At 37.1% G+C, this 20,176-nt stretch overlaps 1 protein-coding gene across 24 annotated transcripts in view; it reads right to left on the bottom strand.

Moving 5' to 3' along the window:
* Positions 1-20,176, bottom strand: part of CNOT4 (CCR4-NOT transcription complex subunit 4) — a 146,160-nt gene that overhangs the window by 125,626 nt on the left and 358 nt on the right. For 12 of the 24 annotated variants that reach the window (XM_081532998.1, XM_081532989.1, XM_081532994.1 and 9 more), the window contains exon 1: positions 19,491-19,705. The exons of the other annotated variants lie outside the window; for them this stretch is intronic. The gene's annotated coding sequence lies outside the window, so the exon portion shown is untranslated. Of the gene's footprint in view, positions 1-19,490; positions 19,706-20,176 lie in introns of those variants that run through there. 24 annotated transcript variants of the gene reach the window in all.

Genomic DNA, 20,176 nt, shown 5'->3' on the forward strand with positions numbered 1-20,176 from the left:
TTAACCTTACACAGTGCTCTATGTCAGTTATATCTCAATAAAACTGATAGAAAAAACCATTTTTTTAAAAACCACATACCACCAAAAATCAATAAAAGATGAAAGAGATCATTTGAATAGCCCTATAAGCATTAAAAAAAAAAAATGACTCCATAGTTCAGAACTCAGGAAAAAGAAATTCCCAGGCCCAGATGGCTTCACTGGAGAATTTTACCAAAAATTTAAAGAATTTGTTTTATTTTTATGCTACCTTCCAGAAAAGATGAGGAACTCTTCCTAACTCATTTTATGAGGTGAATATCACTCTGGCATCAAAACCAGACAAACATAGTACCAAAAAATATAAACAAAAACTTCAGACCACTATTTCTCATGAACTTAAGATGCAAAAATCCTAAACAAAATGTAAGCAAATAAAATCCCAAAACATATAAAAAGATTATTGGACTTATTCTAGGAAAGCAAGGCTGGTTCAACACTGGAAAATCAATCACTGTAATCCAACAAATAAAAGGGCTAGAGAAGAAAAATTACATGATCATATCAACTGACAGAAAAGCATTTATCAAAATTCAAAATAAAAATTCTCAGTAAACTAGGAATAGAGGAGAACTTCCTCAATTTGGTAAAAAAATAAATAAAGTCGATTAAAAAAAAAAAACCCATGGATAACATTACAACTTAATGGCGAAAACTATGTTTCCCACATAAGCTCAAATACAAGGCAAAGACAGCCACTCTCACCAATCTTTTTCAAGATTGGAAGTTCAGCAAACAAGGTTAAGAAAAGGAAATAAAGGCAAACAGATTGGAACAGAAGAAAAAAATCTATCCCTGTTTGCAGATAACATGACTTTTCATTTAGAAAATACTGAGGAATCTATAAAAAAAAAAAATGAATAGAACTAATAAATTAGTTCTGCAAGGTCAAATGATAAAAGATTAACACATAAAAAGCAACCATAGTTCTATATATTAATAATAAACATATGAAAAGTTACAAACACAATGTCATTTAAAAATCACTCTGAACAAAATGAAATACTTAGGTATAAATCTAACAAAATGGCCAAGGTCTATATATTGAAAATTACAACATGCTGATGAAAAAAATCAAAAAAGACCTAAAGAACTGGAGACTGAGCATGTTCAATGACTGGAAGACACAACACAGTGAAGAACAATACTCCATAAATAACATATGTAACTGATACAGATGTAATTCTTAGCAAGTCACAGAAAGTTTTTTTTTTACAGGTATGAATAAGCTTATTCTAAAATCTGTATGGAAAGGAGATCCTACAAGACCTAAAACCTTAAGACCTAAAGAATCAAATTATGTAGTAAGCATGATATTGAGGCTTACTACATAGCTACATTACTCAAAACAATGTAGTACTGATGGAGACAGACACATGGATGGATGGAATGGAACAGAACATCCAGAAATAGGTCCACACAAATATACCCAAGTAATTGTTGACAACAATATGCAAAGCACTTCAACAGAGGAAAGCTAGCCTTTTCAACTGAAGGTGCTAGAACAAATGGACTAAAAAGAAAAAGAAAAATCAACTGAAACCTCCTATCTTATACAAAAAGTAGCTCAAAATGGATCATACACTAAATGTAAAATGAAAAACAATAAAACTTTTAGGAAAAAATTTAGAAAGAAATCTTCAAGACTCAGGACTAGGTAAAGAGTTCTCTGAGGGAGAAGGTGAGGGTGGGACGTTCTGGGAGAATAGCATTGAAACATGTATATTATCATATGTGAAACAGAACACCATTCCATGTTCGATGCATGAGACAAGGGCTCAGGGCCAGGGCAATGGGATGACCCAGAGGGATGGGATGGGGAGGGAGGTGGGTGGGGGGTCCAGGAAGGGGAACACATGTAAACCCGTGGCTGATTCATGTCAATGTATGGCAAAAACTATTACAATATTGTAAAGTAATTAGCCCCCAACTAAAATAAATAAATTTATAAAAAAAAAAAAAAAGTTCTTAGACTTGTAACAAAAAGCACAATACATAAAACAGAATTAACATGTTGGCCCTCATCAAATTAAAAGTTTTTTCTATGAATGACCCTACGAAGAAGATGAAAAGACAAGCTACATACTGGGAAAAAAAATATCTGCAAACCACATACTTGACAAAGTACTCATATCTAGAATATATAAAGAATACTCACAACTCAAGAGCAAAAATATCAAATTGGAAAATGAGCAAAAGACATCAGACATTTCACCAAAGAGGATATACAAATGACCAATAAGGACATGAAAAGGGGTTCTACAACTTTAACCATAAGGAAGTGCAAATTAAAACTACAATGAAATATTACACATCTATTTGAATGACTATAATAAAAAATAGGGATAATACACACCCACTCTGATTAGAATGCAGAGAAACTGAATCACTCATACAATGCTTGCAGAAATGCAAAATCATAGCACAACTGTAGAAAATAATCTTACAGTTTCTTCTAAAACTAAATATGCACTTATCTGATGATCAAGTAAGCGTGCTCTTGGGAACTATCCCAAAGAAATGAAAACTTATATCATGCAAAAATGTGTACACAAATGCTCAAAACAACTCAACTAGGAAAAGCAAAAAAACTACAAACAAGCCAAATAAACAAACTGTGATATATCCACATCACGAAATACTACTCAGCAAATTAAAAAAGAACATATGATATACACAACACAGATGGATTCAGTTATTCTTATAGATCAACCCAAATCTAAGTCTGCACAGCCAACAGAAATCAGGCCTATCCTCAAAACTCAGGAAGAACCAAAAAGTGAAACAGGGTATTCTAAGATCCAGAAAGTTGACAAGTAGCAAAATCTTTGTTTCAGTCTATCGAAGAGTATCAAAATTATCCTTCCACTGAGCATCTAAAAATGTGAACTTTTATGAGCTCACTTTTCTACTTCGTTCCCACAATTCCTATTATCTCTATTTCTCTACTCTTTTCTCCCAAGATATCCTTTCTCCCGATTTTCATTTTTAAACCTGTATTTTATCAATTCCAATCATTAAAAAAAAAAAAAATTCAAGCTTGTTGCCCCAATTCTTTTTCTTATATACTTTCTTGTGAATATGCTTTTACATAATTTTCAATATGTAGGTACCTACTATTCTCTAAGTAGGTAAGGACAATAAAAGTTCTCCAGTAAATAATTTTCAAACACCTAACAAAGCCATTTTTGTTAATACTTTGATGGTAACAACATATGATAGATTAATTTGAAATATATTTTGGAGCTCAGAAGTCAACATCTCACTTTAAAATATAATCCAGCTACCCAAATCACTTATTCACTTAAAAATTACCCAGATCTGAGCTACACCACTTGGTTTTAAACAGTTTAAGGCTTAACCTTATAAAAGTATTCCTAGAACCCAATTTAATCCTTTTTTTCCAAAGATCAAAAAAGGTAAGAGAAATAAAATCAAAACCTTAAGCCCTCAAAGGACTACAATATGGAGGGAGAAACAGTAGCAATGGTGCTAAGGTCCAAGTTTATGAAAGTTTATAAAACCTGTAACAGCAAACTAAGTCAGTGCATTTTTGCTTGTGTATTTATTTGTTCTCTGGGTTTTATGTTCAAGCAGACTTTCCTCACATGTGAAATTTTCAATCCCTGTTCTTTTCTACCAGATACAAATTGCCTTTACTTTAAATTTTAAAATTTTACATTAGTAACAGAATGATTTATAAAATATACTATTAGTAGTCCTGAATATTAAGAAGTAAATAAAAGAGAAACTCTTATACTTTTTAAGTTCCTCCAAAATTCTTCCAGGCAATATACAGAAAGCATAACATGCCTATATAGTAGCATGAAAAGATAAGACGAAAGTCAAAAGGTTAAAAAAAAAAAAAGAAAAAGACAACTCAGGGTTTCAGAAAGTCAATACTAATAAGCATAACAACATAAAAATATTAAACTGTAGGAAAAAATCCTTTTATATTACATAACACCAAAATCATTTTTAGAGAATATATAATGGATTAAAATAATTGAAACTGTTAGAACAAGGGAAAAAGTAAGATAAGACAGCAATGTCAAAGAGAAATAAAATGCAAACCACATATGTAATTGTAAATTTTCTACTAGACACACTGAGAAAGAGAACAGGTAATTTATCTAACCCAATATATCCAAAACATTATCAACTCAACATGTAATCATTAATTTACACTTAGCGGACAACTTAATTCAGACTAGCCACATCTCAAGTGCTCAAAAGCCAACACATAGCTCATGGGTAACACAGTAAACAACACAACTCTGAAACAGCTTGAGAAAACAGGCATACATATATCTATCTTCAGACCAATCTCTTGGTACCAATCTATGGTCCTAAGTACTAAAATATGAAAAGATCTAATATCAGTAGTAACATATACACAATATCCCAACTTGTAATATGATTGTTGATCCCAGTATAAGAGAACATTCTAAAAGGAAATCAAAAGAAAACTGATTAAAGAACAGCTGCTTCAGAGAACAGAAGTGAAAAGATAAAAGAAATGAACTATGAAGTTCTTTTTCCAAGCAATCTCCAAGCTTCTCTACATGCTGCAATACAGTGTAACTCTTCTAGGAATCATGAGCATTATGACAAGTACATTCAGAGTACTCAAAAAACATATCTTTCATTTTCCCCACAATTTTACACATGATTTCCCTATTTGTATCAATTACCCTTTTGCTGTCATGTTCAGTATCATTCTGTTGGAAACTTTATTAACGAAAGTAAAACCAACTCACATCAGAGATGGCAGAATGGACTATCAAGATATCTAAAAGAAGAGTTTAGAGTATAAAATACTAATTCAAATAGAGCCAAATGTCTTAAGAAATACAAACATCCATGTGGAAGTAGGGAAAAACAGAGAAAGGGCAGGGGTAGAGGGAGGACACTAAGTTTGGCAGGAGTTGGGGAGAAAGCAAGTGTTGCTAGGGGAGGTTAGAGGCAGCAGTGAAATAACAACACACCACTATTTTATTTGCCACACAGTGTGGCACGTGGGATTTAGTTCCCTGACGAGGGATCAAACCCGTGTCCTTCACATTGGGAGCGTGGAGTTGTAACCACAAGGCCACCAGGCAAGTCCCAGTGGATCGCTAATTTAAAAGGGTGGTCCAGTCTTCCATTCAAAGTTAACATTCTGTAATAGTAACCAACTCATAACCTTTCTTCCCAATTTCCTCTGGTATATAGGTTGTCAGGTCTTTTGTGTGTAGGATGGAGGACAGGAGGGTGAGTGAGGTGAAAAGCAGGCCATGAGCCATCCCTGACAACTTCCCCACCCACAAACATCAGTATAATCAAAGTGTACATTAAACATGCCTTCAAGGTTTAGTTAAGATAAGACAGACTAGAATAATCTCTTATCAACTCATGAATATGATTGATACCTAGGTAACGAATGTACACTAGAAGGGAAGATACAAAATCAAGGTGGGGGGTGGGGAACAGTGCAAAAGAAAATAGAATCTGTGGATTGGAGGTCCTAATGACAATAAGATTGTTGAGTCGGGGAGTGTCTGGAAGGAGTCAAAAGACATATGGTGGTCAGAGAGGGGTTGCATGAATTGAAAATCGAGGGAGGCAGGGCTCACGTTATTGGTAATAACAAGGTATAAGATATGACCATGGGGACTTCCCTGGCAGTCCAGTGGTTAGGACTCCTCACTACCATTAAAGGGGGCACAGGTTCAATCCCTCGCTAGGGAACTGGGATCCCGCATGCCATGCAGCACAGCCAGAAAAAAAAAAAAAAAAAAAATACGACCATAAAGTAGTGGCTGAGATTGGGTGGAGAGCAAAATCATTAAAGAAGAATTTTAGAACTTAAGAGATCAAAGTAACAGAAACAACACAAATGGTATATACATTGCAATTATCAAGAATTTTTGAACAGATAGTGTTATTCACAAGAATGACAGTATACTATGAGCTAAAAGTCAAGAAAAGATGAGTAGCTCAGAATGCAAGAAATGCCAGCAAACGTAAGGGTTTTTGGACAATATAAATCAGGTTCCCTTTTTGACTCCTAGTCAATGGAAGAGGTCATAATGGGAAATGCAATCTCAAATCTCAGGACATGAAACTCACCACTGACCCTTGATGACAGCATATAAAAATGAAATGAAAAATATTATAGCCAACACATGCAAGAGTGACAGGGGAAACAGTCTCTTCAGAACAGTAGGAAGTGGAGGAAGTGTTTAAGGGGAAAAAAAAAAAACGAGGATACGAGAAATTTTGCTGATGATGGGAAGGACTGAAAAGGTAAGAAACATTCAGAACTTTGTGAGGATTCAAGTGTGAGACATGAACTGTCACTTGGGAGAATGGTAGTAACTGACATAAAAACGGATAAAAGATATAATGAGATCTGGACTTCAGGCGAGCAATGGTGTCAAGCTTGTGACTGCCAGAGGGAGAGATGAGGTGTCAGAAGCTCTCTGTCAACAGAACACCAGAGTCTGGGGAAGCACTGCCCTTGGTCTCAGTGCCAAGGGCTTTTCCTTCACCCCTAATGATGGCATACAAGGAAACTGCAATGTATCTGTAAGGCTGTAGAGTTTTTAAAAATTAATAATATACAGAGTTTAGAACAGTTCCTAAATTCTAATAAACACAAAAATTTAAGCTTTTATCAGCTAATCAAAAGTAAAATATAATTATTATAGGAAGAGAGGTGTCTTAACATTTTTATTTCCTCAGCTTAATGGGTTTCCCAAGTGATTTCCAGGAAAACCAGTACCAAAATGGATTCAGAAAACCCACTTGAGAAGAGGAAGTTGATCTGAGAAGATCAACTTCTATATAGTATCCATCAATCTCAGCAAATTGGCTTTTCCTCCAAAACTGTATCCCCAGCACCACTTAAACTGATTTCCCCATCCACCTCACTTCAATGGTGAAATAATTTACTCATTCAATGAGCATATATTGAGCACCTACTATGTACCAAATATTATTCCCAGAACCTGGGTCTATCAAGGAACAAACATCCCCATCCTAGTAGATAGAGATCGACAACAAACAGAATACATAATAAGTAAGTGGATTATATGATACGTTTGAAGTACTGTATTTTAAGGGCTTCCCATATGGCGCTAGTGGTAAAGAACCTGCCTACCAATGCAAGAGACATAAGAGAAATGGGTTCAATCCCTGGGTTGGAATGATCACCTGGAGCAGGGCATGGCAGCCCACTCCACTATCCTTGCTTAGAGAATCCCATGGACAGAGGAGCCTGGTAGGCTACAATTCACAGGTTCACAAAGAGTCGGACACAACTGAAGTGACTTAGCACATTATTTTTTTTTTTTAAGTAAAACAATCCAAATATTAGGGGAGAGAGGCTTGAATGCTAACTGTAAATAAATAAGGCAGGCCTACTGAAAAGGACATTATGTGAACAAACGTCTGAGGGAGTTGAGATAGCTATACAGTAATTGGAAAACTGTTCTCCAGGCAGAGGGACAGTCAGAGCAAAGGTTCTAACTAAGGCTTTTCTATTCAGTTCTTACCACTACGTGGCAATGATTTTATTAATTTTTTTCCTATTTCTTCTCTTCTATTGTCCAATCCTACTCTTTACCCTCACTTCAGTGGTGGATGATAATAACAGCTAATATTTATCAAATATTTACTATATACCAAGCATTTTCTAAGCATTTTAAAATGGTTAATTTAAGCAATCTAAGAAATAACATAGATCTATGAACATAACAGATCTATGAACTAGATCTCCATCATTTACAAGGAAGAAAACCGATGCACAAGAAGATTAGCAACTTTCCTCAAGATTACAGAGTTATTTAGCAAGTGGCAGAGCCCTGAAGCAGCATGTATAATAAGTCTTCTATACTGTGAAATTCAGGAACATTCAGCACGAAGACTGCCTCAAGTTTTCTCATTTCTAATAAACAGAATCTCTCATATTATACATTCAATAACTATGAAAGCTGCTATTACAATCTGTTTTACTGACATTTTTACAGTCATTACCTACTACTGAACAGTCTTTACCTACAGTCTCTACTTACCACTTCCCTTAGCTCCCCCAAATCTGATTCACATTCCCAGTCGAATGAAATTGCTCTAATGTGATTAGCGACCATCCCACCACAAGCCAAAGAGCTTTCTCTAGTCTCATTCTCCTGGAATGTTGCATTGAATTGTGTCAATTCCTTCTTTCCTCCTGAAGTCAAAGTGATATCATACTGGATCTTCCTATCCCTATGACTTCCGCCCTAGGAAATTCTTCGTTTTCTGAGACATACTTTTCCACCTTCTTTTTACTTCTCCAGTTGTTCTGTTAATAGTACCTTTTTTTTACTTTTACCCCTTTAAAGGTAGGGATCCCAAAAGCTTACTTTCCTTTATATTTGTCTGTTATTTCAGTCCCCCTCAAGGTTCATTCATCCAATAAACATTTATCAAGCATCTTATTACCTACCAGGCACTGTTTGAGTCACTCTGGATATATCAATGAACAGAATAGACAAAAAACATCTTATCCACATAAAATCAAGTATCTATGCTACCACAGACACTCAAAACCATCTTCCCCTAAATACTATGGTTTTTCCAGTAGTCATGTATGGATGTGAGAGTTGGACCATAAAGAAAGCTGAACGCCAAAAAATTGATGCTTCTGAACTGTGGTGTTGGAGAAGACTCTTGAGAGTCCCTTGGAAAGCAAGGAGATCAAACCAGTCAATCCTAAAGGAAATCAATCCTGAATATTCACTGGAAGGGCTGATACTGAAGCTGAAGCTCCAATACTCTGGTCACCTGATGTGAAGAGCCAACTCATTGGAAAAGACCCTGATGCTGGGAAAGATTGATGGCAGGAGGAGAAGGGGATGACAGAGGATGAGATGGTTGGATGGCATCACCGACTTGAAGGACATGAGTTTGAGCAAGCTCCGGGAGTTGGTGATGGACAGGGAGGCCTGGCGTGCTGCAGTCCATGGGGTCACAAAGAGTCGGACATGACTGAGCGACTGAACTGAACTGAAACACTATTTTAAACACATCTCTCCCCAACTTAAAAAAATGAATTTGAAGTGACTGCAATGATTCCCCTCTTATCAATCACATCTAAATTTCTCTGTCTTCCTTCAAAACACTCATAATTATTTTCTATTATACCTGTCCAGATTCATTTTCTATTATTCCTTGATTCAAAAGAATCCTAGGTAGGTCAACACTTGGATTATCCCCTAAAACATTTTACTTGTGTTTCTAGCTGGTCAAATACCTTCTGAAAACGTATGTCCACTACCTAGACATAAAAATGTATACTGAATAAAAAGTCTACAGAAACAGATTTTTTTTAAATCCTTTCAAATGTGTAAAAACAGCAAACAGTCTACAGGGCTTACTATATGCCAAGGGTTTCCCAAGTGGTACTAGCAGTAAAGAATCCTCCTGCCGATGCAGGAGACACAAGAGACACAGGTTTAATCCCTGGGTTGGGAAGACCCCCCTGGAGGAGGAAATGGCAACCCACTCCAGTATTCTTGCCTGGGAAATCCCATGGACAGAGGAGCCTAGCAGGCTACAGTCCATGGGGCTGCAAAAAGTCAGACACGACTCAGCACACATACAAGACAAGACTATATGCCAAACACTATTCCACGCATTTTATAGACATTAACTCATTTATTCCACCAAAGAAGGCAATGGCACCCCACTCCAGTACTCTTGCCTGGAAAATCACATGGATGGAGGAGCCTGGTAGGCTGCAGTCCATAGGGTTGCGAAGAGTCGGACACGCCTGAGCAACTTCACTTTCATGAATTGGAGAAGGAAATGGCAACCCACTCCAGTGTTCTTGCCTGGAGAATCCCAGGTACGGGGGAGCCTGGTGGGCTGCTGTCTATGGGGTCGCACAGAGTCGAACACAACTGAAGTGACTTAGCAGCAGCAGCGGCATTTATTCCACATAACAATCTTAATGGCTGCACCCTACAAATGAGGAAGCTGAGGCCCTGATAGGATAAAGTAACTTGCCCTAGGTCTGACAAGGAGCATGTGGTAAAGTCAAGATTCACGCTCAGGCAGCCTGGTTCCATACTAAACTGCATAATACTCGCAGCAGAAGCAATAAATAAAAATAGGAATTCAAAGGGCTGGCAAGGAAATCTAGAGGCCAATGAAAACTATGTTCAACTGTATTAAAAAAAAATCATTTAAGTTAACTCCTGTACTCTAAGAGCAATATTCCTTTTAATGCCAAGTTTTAAAGATTGTAGAATTTAGTAGTACATTATAAAAAGCACAATCTGTAAACACAAACACATCATATGTTATTCAAAGTTCTCCAAAGCTGCTGAAAATATTTGCTAGGCATGACAAAATATATTTTTATATATTTATATATACATATAGGGTGACATATGTCTAACATGTTCTTTTATTAGCACGGCCATTAAAGTATTTTATTGTCATACTTGTTTTCATTAGGATCAAACAGATTAGAATACAGTGCAGGGAAGGTAACTACCTTAAACAAACAAACCAACAAAGACTACTAGCTTTACTTTCTAGAAGCAAAATTCACTCACATCTATACTAGGTCTAGTATAACAGAAAAGATTTTAATAGAAGCAAGACATTCCCAAAGAAGTACCACTAAGCACCTAACTTATAGCCATACCCTACAACCTATCACCAACTCTATAGCTAAAGCACATTTTACAATATTTCTAAGGATTCATTTAGGAAATTTATGAAGCTATTTTATAACTGATTACATGCAATTAAAAATGAAAGGAAGAGGTTCTTGTATAAAATAATCTTAGAATAATCTTATGCCAACTTATGAACAGACAAGGAGTATCATACATATCATTTTCTTCCCTTTCCCATTTCCCCCTTCTTCCTGGCAGATTAAAGACACAATTGTCAGGCTCTGAGCTAGAGAGATTAAAATGCCGAAGCCTGGAGAAGGAAGCTAGTCTGACTTAGAAAAGGCTAAAGTTTGCAGCCTTCCCAACCAGTAGCCTAACTTAGAAAAACCTAAAGTATGTAGCCAAAGGCAGCAAAGGAGCCAGTACCATCAATGCCTGAGGCAAAAACGCACTGGGGCCGTTATTAGAATTTGAAGACGTTCACTGTATTTTCGGCCTGTCTTCCCTTTTCCTAGGTTTGCAATGCACCTGCTCTCCTAGCAACTCAAGACACTCCCAAAGCCACTCATACAAAAAGGGCCCTTTCCCAAGATTTATATGAATAAAGCTATGCAATATACTAATAATTTGACATTAATTCCAGTTGTTAAAATCTGGGAGAGCCTTTTGGAGCATGGAACCATTTGATCCCCTTCCTACCAACCCCTCGGGGCTTCCCCGGTAACTCAGCTGGTAAAGAATCCGCCTGCAAGGCAGGAGACCCTGGTTCGATTTCTGGGTAGGGAAGATAACCTGGAGAAGGGATAGGCTACCGACTCGAGTATTCCTTTCCCTGGTGGCTCAGCTGGTAAAGAATCTACCTGCAACACAGGAGACCTGGGTTCGAAAGATCCCCTGGAGAAGGAAACGACTACCCACTCCAGCATTCTGGCCTGGAGAATTCCATGGACTGTATAGTCCATGAGTCACAAAGAGTTGGACACAACTGAGTGACTTTCACTTCACTACCGCCCCTTCATCGTGGCTCCATACTCAAGGCATTAAATTAAAAGTTCCTGGGGGAAAAGAATAGATTGGCAGCTGCCACTGAAAATATTCTCAAATACTAAGGCTCTCCTATACTGCATATTTGATAATTTACTTCCTTTCCACATGCACTGGGAATGAGAAAGAAGCATAATTCTCCTCAAGATTCTTCTGCACAAAGGCGATCTCAATTCAATCTTAAATCCAAAATTAAAATATGAAAGGCTCTGTTAAAATATACCAAAGGAGAAAGCAACAGCTTTCTATTCTAGTGACCATATTAGACAACACACATAAATAAAGAAGGGGAAAAATGTCAAAAATAGCTCTGTCACATTACCAGGATAAAGGAGGTTCAGGATGGAGGGAACATCAATGAAAAACACATATTTCCCAACAAAGCACTATATTACATTATTATCTTTATTCTTATTATAATTTCCCAAAATATTCATGACATTATGGTAGATCTTTTTTATTAATAATAGGAAAGAAAATGATTGATAAGCCATTTGAAGCTGTAAGCACCCCAAACTTGACATATTTTCAGACTCAATTGTGATAATTCTTGAGATCTACATGCTAAATGTTGTAAAAAGGGACTACATGTTATATTGAGGGAAGCAGAAAGAGAAGAAATGAAAATACAGTATTACTCATCTACTATTTACAAAGCCAAAGCAAGAAATCTACTTTTTCCCCGTTGCTTTAAGATACAAAATGAAATTTTCCTTCACAAAACAAAGCAGGCATGCTATCCAGAAACACACAATAGATGAAGAAAGTTGGTTTAATGAACAGTAAACAAACCAAAGAAAAGAGTAACTTCAAGGGTCTCAGAACTTAAAAAAAAAATTCCAAATAGAATAAATAAGCCTGTTGTTTAACCAGATCTGTTTAGGATATCTCTGCAAAACAAAGTATAATCAAAATAAATCAAAGAATAAACTTTCACTTAATAATGGCCCTACATTCTTCTTTGGCCTGCTGACCTATCCTTATTCATCCTTACAGGAGCTTGGGGTTGACAATATTAGTGTTCTATTCATTAGAATTTTATGCCATTCCTTCTGCTTTCATCAGGTCACTATTAAACTTTAAAGACACCCAATAATATATACTGGTTACAAGCTGTTCAAACATAGATTTCCTAATAATCCTGAACTCATACACACTTAAGCAGATGAGGCATCAATTTCTCTTTTACAGATGAAATATGTTCCATCTCATCATTATGTAATAAAGATTTTATTTTCTAAACCCTTATTTCTCAGTGAACACATAACCAAAATTATTTGAAAACACTGGTGGTTATTTTCTGCTGAAATTTTTTGAGATTGTTATTTTGAGAAATCATGCATCACTTCCTTTCCAAAAGCTGGGCTTGGATAACAAATTGTAGTTTACTATCAAAGACACAGAGACTACATTTCTTCAGTTCTCTACTCTCCAAAACCTTGTTGTCATTTCTGGATGTAAAGGACTGAAGAGAAGACGGAATCTATGAGATGTCATACCAACATCTCTCAGATGGTGCCTTACCTCCGTGGACTACTCATTAATTTTTCTCACTCAACTGTCCACCCCAAAATACGCTGCACACTACTGAAAGAGGGATCTTTCTAGAGAGTACTTTCACTATGTCATCTCCTGCCCCAACCAACCTACTGGCTCCTTACTACTTAACAGATCAGATTCAACCTGGCACTGAATATACCTCATAATCTAGCCCGACTCTAGTATACTAATTTCTCTGACACCATTCTCAGAAATTAGCACCTTATTCCACTGAGATCAGACTCATCTCTCTCTCACATCATGCTGGTCCCCATCAACGTGTCTGCTCCTGCTTCCACACTCCACATGGCATGTATGGAATGTTCTCCTTCTAAAGACGCTCTGCCTATACAGACAGTACATATTTTTTATTCAAGTCCTACTTTCTCAAGAAGCCCTACTTCTAAATATCCCTACACTAACATACTGGACTCAGACCTATGAATCAAAGCATTAGACGCATTACGTTTTGGTTAGCGCTAGTTAATAATTATGGAAGTACACCCAACAAGATAATAAACTCTTAGAAGAGGTTGAACCGTTTCCCAAGAAGCACAGCTGCAATAAATACTTAAAGACTATTTGACAGACTGACTGAATAATCCTGCTTTAAAAAAAAAAAAAATTAAGGGTTTTTAGGTCAAAAGATTTCTAGCTCATATGAAATAATTGTGAAGATGAGGATTTGCTTCAAAATAATCCAGGTCAAAGAGTAGGAGGACAAGGAGTAAACTAAATGAAGGCATAGGTGAACCCAGATTGATTATGAGTTGATCTTTGAAGTGACACAGACAAAAAATCTCTGACACAGTAGACGGAGATTTCTGTCTTCTTTTGTTAAAATTTTCCACAATAAGTTTTTTTTTAAGACTAGTAAGTCTATAGTTTATTTTAAATGACAAAACCAAGGCATAGAATACCATTTTTCTTTACCCAACAAATACTCAGGTCCCTATTTAAAGTAAGAAAAAAATTCTGGAAAGATCTAACTTGGCAGGGAACTTGTATGATTCTAATTCTCAACTAAGAATTAATTCAAAAATTAAAGAAAAAAACCCAATCTAAATGGAAGGGATCGCCATCAAAAGAAAAATTAATCTACTACCAAAAGCAATACTGTTTATATTTCAAATTCTCATTCAATTACAGCATTCACAAAAGGAACCACCCAAACAACAGCTGAAAATCAGCTGTTTTTTTAAAAAAATTTAAAAAAAAGCAAAATATGAAAGGCAAAAAAACAAAAACAAAAACGCTGCTACAATCAACGTTCAATATGCCAAATCAGTCAACGCTACTTCAAGAAACACACAATCTGAACACACCTATTGCTCTTAACAGAGACTGACTTAGTAGAGTATTAAATAATCAGAAAAATAAGCACTTCCTTTTTATTCTGAGAACTGAAAATTATGTTTAAGAAATTTCAGATATTTGCCTTAATGACAACGTATCTGTTTGCTGCTACTACGGAATGCTCCACCCCTTTGGTAGTTCAGTCTACAGCTACTTATCAAAATTCAACCACCATTTCTCTATATCATCATTAACTAATTCTTTTTCAAAGCAGTAATACAAACACCTACTATCTTTAAATGTTGGCATTTTATTCTAATTACACTGCTTTTTTGCCTTGACTTTTTTTTTCTCCCAAACTAGTTTTAGGCATATATATACACTAATCTGATTATTTTGATTTCCCCTTCTCCACAATTTCTCTAAATATTAAAGAGTGAAGGTTTTAGATACCATAACTAAAAACCCAGCTGACTGCGAACAGATATCTCACATACCCTGATGCTGGGAAAGATTGAGGGCAAGAGGAGAGAGGGGGACAGAGGATGAGATGGTTGGATGGCATCACTGACTCAATGGACATGAGTTTAAGAAAACTCCAGGAGATGGTGAAGGACAGGGAAGCCTGGTGTGCTGCAGTCCATGGGGTCGCAGAGTCGGACACGAATGAGAGACTAAACAACAAATAAATAGCAAGCTTTATCCTAATAGCAATATATCATCTGTCTATCACCCAATACAATTAAAGTTTAAAACAGGACAACTTTCTTTTATAATCAGAGTTTAGAAAGAATGAAACCACATTCACAAATAAACTTCCTAGAAGAAAAATAAACATACTCAAATTGCCTTGTACTTGCCCTATCTTTAAAGTTTCATTTTCCTAGCAAGTAAAGGTAATGATCTTCTTTTTAGTAGCATGTAATTTCCCTCTTCCAGTAAAAGAAAAACTGCTATAGGAAAGCTAATCTAAGGGGCCAAAACAGTGTTGAAATTTTCTCTTCTATAAACTACTTTCTCATTAAAAAATACAACAATCATCCTACGAAAAAGAAATGAGACAAAACCTATTGGATTAATATTATTACACCTGAAAGAGTTGACATTTACCACAATCTTTTCTAATAAAGAAGACCACATAAATATCAAAAACATTTTCAGAAAACCACTAAACATAGGATTAAAGGTCCCACTTAGCTTCTTTCATCACATCACTAAGTGAGTAAATAATGCCCATCTTTATCATTTGTATACGCTCAACTTTTGAGAAAAAAATATTACTTTTTAAAATATCAAGGGTATTACCACAAAGAATGGGCCATTTGCACATTTTTCCTAGTATCTCTGAGTTAAACACAAATTTTTTTAAATCTCAATATGTGTTAACAAATTTTATCCAATACATGCTACTCCAGTGGGATGAAAACCATTTACAAGTTCCACTTAGATTAAGAAATCCTTTGAGAGAAGTATGTAGTACATTCTAGTTATACTATTTCTAGAGCACTGAAAATCTCTATAACCTATTTCCCTACTGTTTTTCTTTAGAATTAGCTGAGATGAATGTAACTTCCTTCACAAAAAGTCAAGACAGTAGAATATTTAATGACAAAAAACTAACTGAATTTTCAGCAAATGCTTAAGTTTTCACAAATTAAAACTTTCTACTTCACTTGAATGGTCTATAAAAATAGTAACACTGAGTTGAAATGGATTCAATCAAGTGCTATTTGCAAGCACCAAAAAGAAAAAAAAAAAGTTTTAATCAACAGTGTGGCTTAACCTTAAGACAGGAGTAGTGAAGAAGGGAAAGGGAAGATTTCTAAAATCATAGTGTTTAAACTGAGAAGGTATTTTTTCATTAACTTAATATATATATATATATATAAAACATCACCTTAAAAATAAAACTCCCCTAATGCAAGATGTTCATCCTTAAGCAATGTCCTCTTTCTTTTACAAAGTAATAAACTGCAAGTTATCGCTAGTGCTCCATTCAGACTGAAGTTGAAGGGCATTACAAAACAATTTTTCTGCCCTTTGCCATTTGATTATAATTGTCTCATCCCTCATAAAAGGCTTGTCTACAGAACTTTATATAAACAAATTTTATAATAAGTTAACCTTAAGTAATTCACATTCAAAAACCCTCCTTTAGAAATAATCTATTCAATTGAAGAATTCAACTACTGAACCTGGCAGAAAGTATTTCAAACTATCCCCCCCTCCCAAAAAAAACCCCATAAAATTAGGAAGCTGCAATAAACCATACAAAAATATTTTGAAATCTCAGCTCTCTATTTCCTATCAAAATATCAAAGCACTTTAGATTATCTTCTTCAGATGTGTTCAAGATCCCAAAGTGAATTCATTTTGACTTCACAGTGCTGAAAGTAAGAATTTGATGACTGACTTCACAGTGCTGAAAGTAAGAATTTGATGACTGCAGGTAAAAAAAAGTATAGAGTGGAGAAAACTACTTGAGAACATTTTTTTATTGAAGCGAAATAGCTTTACAAAAGAAAAGATATATTAAAATCATTTACCTTCTGCCAGACAGTCCTCTCCTAGAATACATTGCTTACAATTCAGCAAAGCATGACTGCCAAAGGTTTCTAAACCCATTCGGATTTTTCATAGTAGAAAGCTTCTCCACCAGTGTATTACAAAGAAAAATGAAATGTATTTTTTGCTTAGAGTTGAAGATCAATTGTATTAAATATTTTCCTACTAATATAAACTAAAAGTAATACTTAAAGAAAAAAAAAAGCTCAGGTTATAACTCAACACAAGGTTTGCTACATATATCGGTTCTAAATCTCAGAAGAGTAGGGATTAATTCAGTTTCCCCAAATTGTGGCTTAAGTGGCTGAAAGGAAAAATGAAGCTTTATAAACATCTTTTCCTAACCTTGGTTTACACTTGATGAAACAGACCATTTATCACAATCAAGTGAATGTAATGTCAAATATAAGACTCCTTAAGTATTACAGGTAAAATCTGTAAAAATCACAATTAATGCAGTAATCTCCAAAAGTGATTTAAAGGGCAGCTGTATGTATTTATATTTACACTTGAGATATTATTACTTTTGCAAATAAGAGGTATATTGTTGCATGAGATTGCTACTATGACTTTTAACATTTTTATATATATCTTATGAATACAATGTCTTATTCATGTTTAAATTTGAAATGTATGTATCTGATCTACGTAATTCTGTTTGTTTTTCTGGTAATTCTTTACTTCACAGTAGTCTGAGTATAGCAAAAGCTCCTTCTTCACTTTATGCCATTACTCAGGACATTTTAATTTCGCTTTCACCAAAACAGACATCATAAGCCACCCTGGCTTCTAGCTTTCTGTTTCTTAATGTAAACAATAATGACAGTGAGTGTTACCAAATGCATTTACGTGCACAGCTTTGTCATTTCTTTTCCCAGCCCCCTTCTTTCCTATGAAAAAAATGAGGGATTTCGTTCTAGAAAAAAATCAATTTTTCTTTTGCTTATATACCTAATGGTTTTCAAAAGAAGATAATGTATTCTGATACCTACCATTCTAGAAATGTTAAAAGAAATAACTTACCAAATCCAAAAATACTAAGTCAGTCTGGTATTAGCCAGAGAGGAAATTTCCACTCAAACTATAAATAAAATGTCATCAATTAAGCTGAACATCAATGAAACTGAGTCAATAATCAATTCTCAATTTGGAAGGAATCCGTAACCTACATATAACCTGCATATAATCAAAATACCACTTATATTAGCTCGTGAAGCTCACAGATGAATTTGATTGTGTGCCAGATTTATCTATTTTTAAACGCCTAGGCTAATATTTGTTGGTATAATCAGAGCCCATACTAAGTGTCCTGGGGAGATGCAATTCAGAAGAACGTTTGGTAGCATGGAGAAACCGGTCCAAAATGAAAAAAGAAAAACAAACCAAAACAAAACCACATCCCAACAGGGAGAATAATCCACAAATTGATCACTGGGAGCAAAACGAAGACGCTCCTCTCCGGAGTAGCCTGAATAAACGATCTTCACTCAAAATGTTTAACAGTATCCTACCTCACTTCATTCACTCCCCAACTTCCTTGACTTTTCAAGGGCCAACACGGGGCGTCCCTTCCTTCCTTTCTTTTTTTTTTTTCTGGAAGAATATGCTGAAAGAATCAGTTAGGAAAGAGGGAAGGAAAGGACAATACCCAAGAAAGCTGTGAAACAGGTGGGTTAGAACGAGCAGCGGCACAATCGAGATAGTTAAGGGGCAGCTTTAAAAATGACAGATGTGGTTAAAGGAAAGACAGCAAATCGGAAGAAGCTCCAGAGTAGCAAGACAGGCTGAGGGGCTGACTGCAAGCAACAGAGGGGGCAAAGGCTAACTCCAGAGTGGCAGCAGCCGACCCAAAAAAAAAAAAAAAAGCAGAAGGACGAGTGGCAACGGGCAGTAGGATTAATGAGCAGCAGCAGCGGCACGGGTCAGAGTGGGAGTGATGGCTTTGGTCCTGGGAGACGGGGTCCACTGGGAAAGGACGTCAGAGAGGGGCAAGGGGGCTGGGAAAACGAGGAGTCCTGAGACCTAAGATTGCAGCTCCTACAAAAATGTAGGGGAAAGCGCTGAAGACGACCAGCCGCCTCAGCTGCCCAATTGAAGAGATTTTCGAAGCAGCCGGCGCTCGCCGCCGCGCTGCCTTCTGCCCCGCTCCCTTTTCCTGGTGGTAACTGCTGTGGCGTAGAGGGGAGAGGGAGGAAGAGGAGGAGGAGGAAGATCGAGAAGGAGGAGGGTGAAGATGAGGCGGGGGGGGGTGGGGAGAAAGGGGGGTGCGGCCTGCACAGTCCCAGCGAAGCCTCCGCGCTCTCGTAGCCGGTCAGCCCTGGGTTTCCCCTAAAGCCCAGCCCCGCATAGACTCACCCGCCTGCCTTGCCTCGCTTTTCCCTTAGCCGACTCCACGCGCTGCCGCGTCCTCACAAGAGACCACTGAACGAGTGTCGGGGAAAAAAACTCTTCAGACCCGGGTCTGATTGCTTCAGCGAGTCCGACCTTTACGGCTGAGAGAGAGACTCTCAGCTTTCGGTGGGTTCCACAGCCAGACGGGCCACCATCTTACATTAGGGTAAGACTCCTCCGGCCTCCCGTGCGCAGGCGCACGCCGATCCGGCCGGGAGGGGCGGGGGAGGGGCGGGAGGAGTGGCGGGTGGCCGCTCCCGCAGCACCCTGGGAGTTGTAGTCCTGGGAGGGTAACCGCCCAGCTGCAAGCCGGGAGTTGAAGTTCTCACTCGGAGGGCGGCTGGCATTGCCTGCCTCACGTGGCTGCTACACTATTGCCTTTTTTCGTGTTTTGCTTCCTTCTCGGCCCTCGTGTGTGCTGCTCAGCTGTCATTTGGTCGGCAGCCTACGTTAGCGGTTCCGTTTCCTCAGCGTTTGCTCAAATATGGGAACCAAAACTCGGGGCGGGCATAACCAATTTGAGGGGAGCCGAGAACGTCTTTTCTCTGCTCCGCCCACCATAGGTATCAGAGAGGGCGGGATAGAGGCAGATGCGGGGGTAGAAGGAGCGCGGGATTTGATCTAGGGTGGGAATTAGATACTGAATTAAC

This window comes from Giraffa tippelskirchi, chromosome 10 (genome assembly GCF_054371585.1).
Source record: "Giraffa tippelskirchi isolate mGirTip1 chromosome 10, T2T-mGirTip1v1.2.pri, whole genome shotgun sequence".
NCBI lineage: Eukaryota > Metazoa > Chordata > Mammalia > Artiodactyla > Giraffidae > Giraffa > Giraffa tippelskirchi.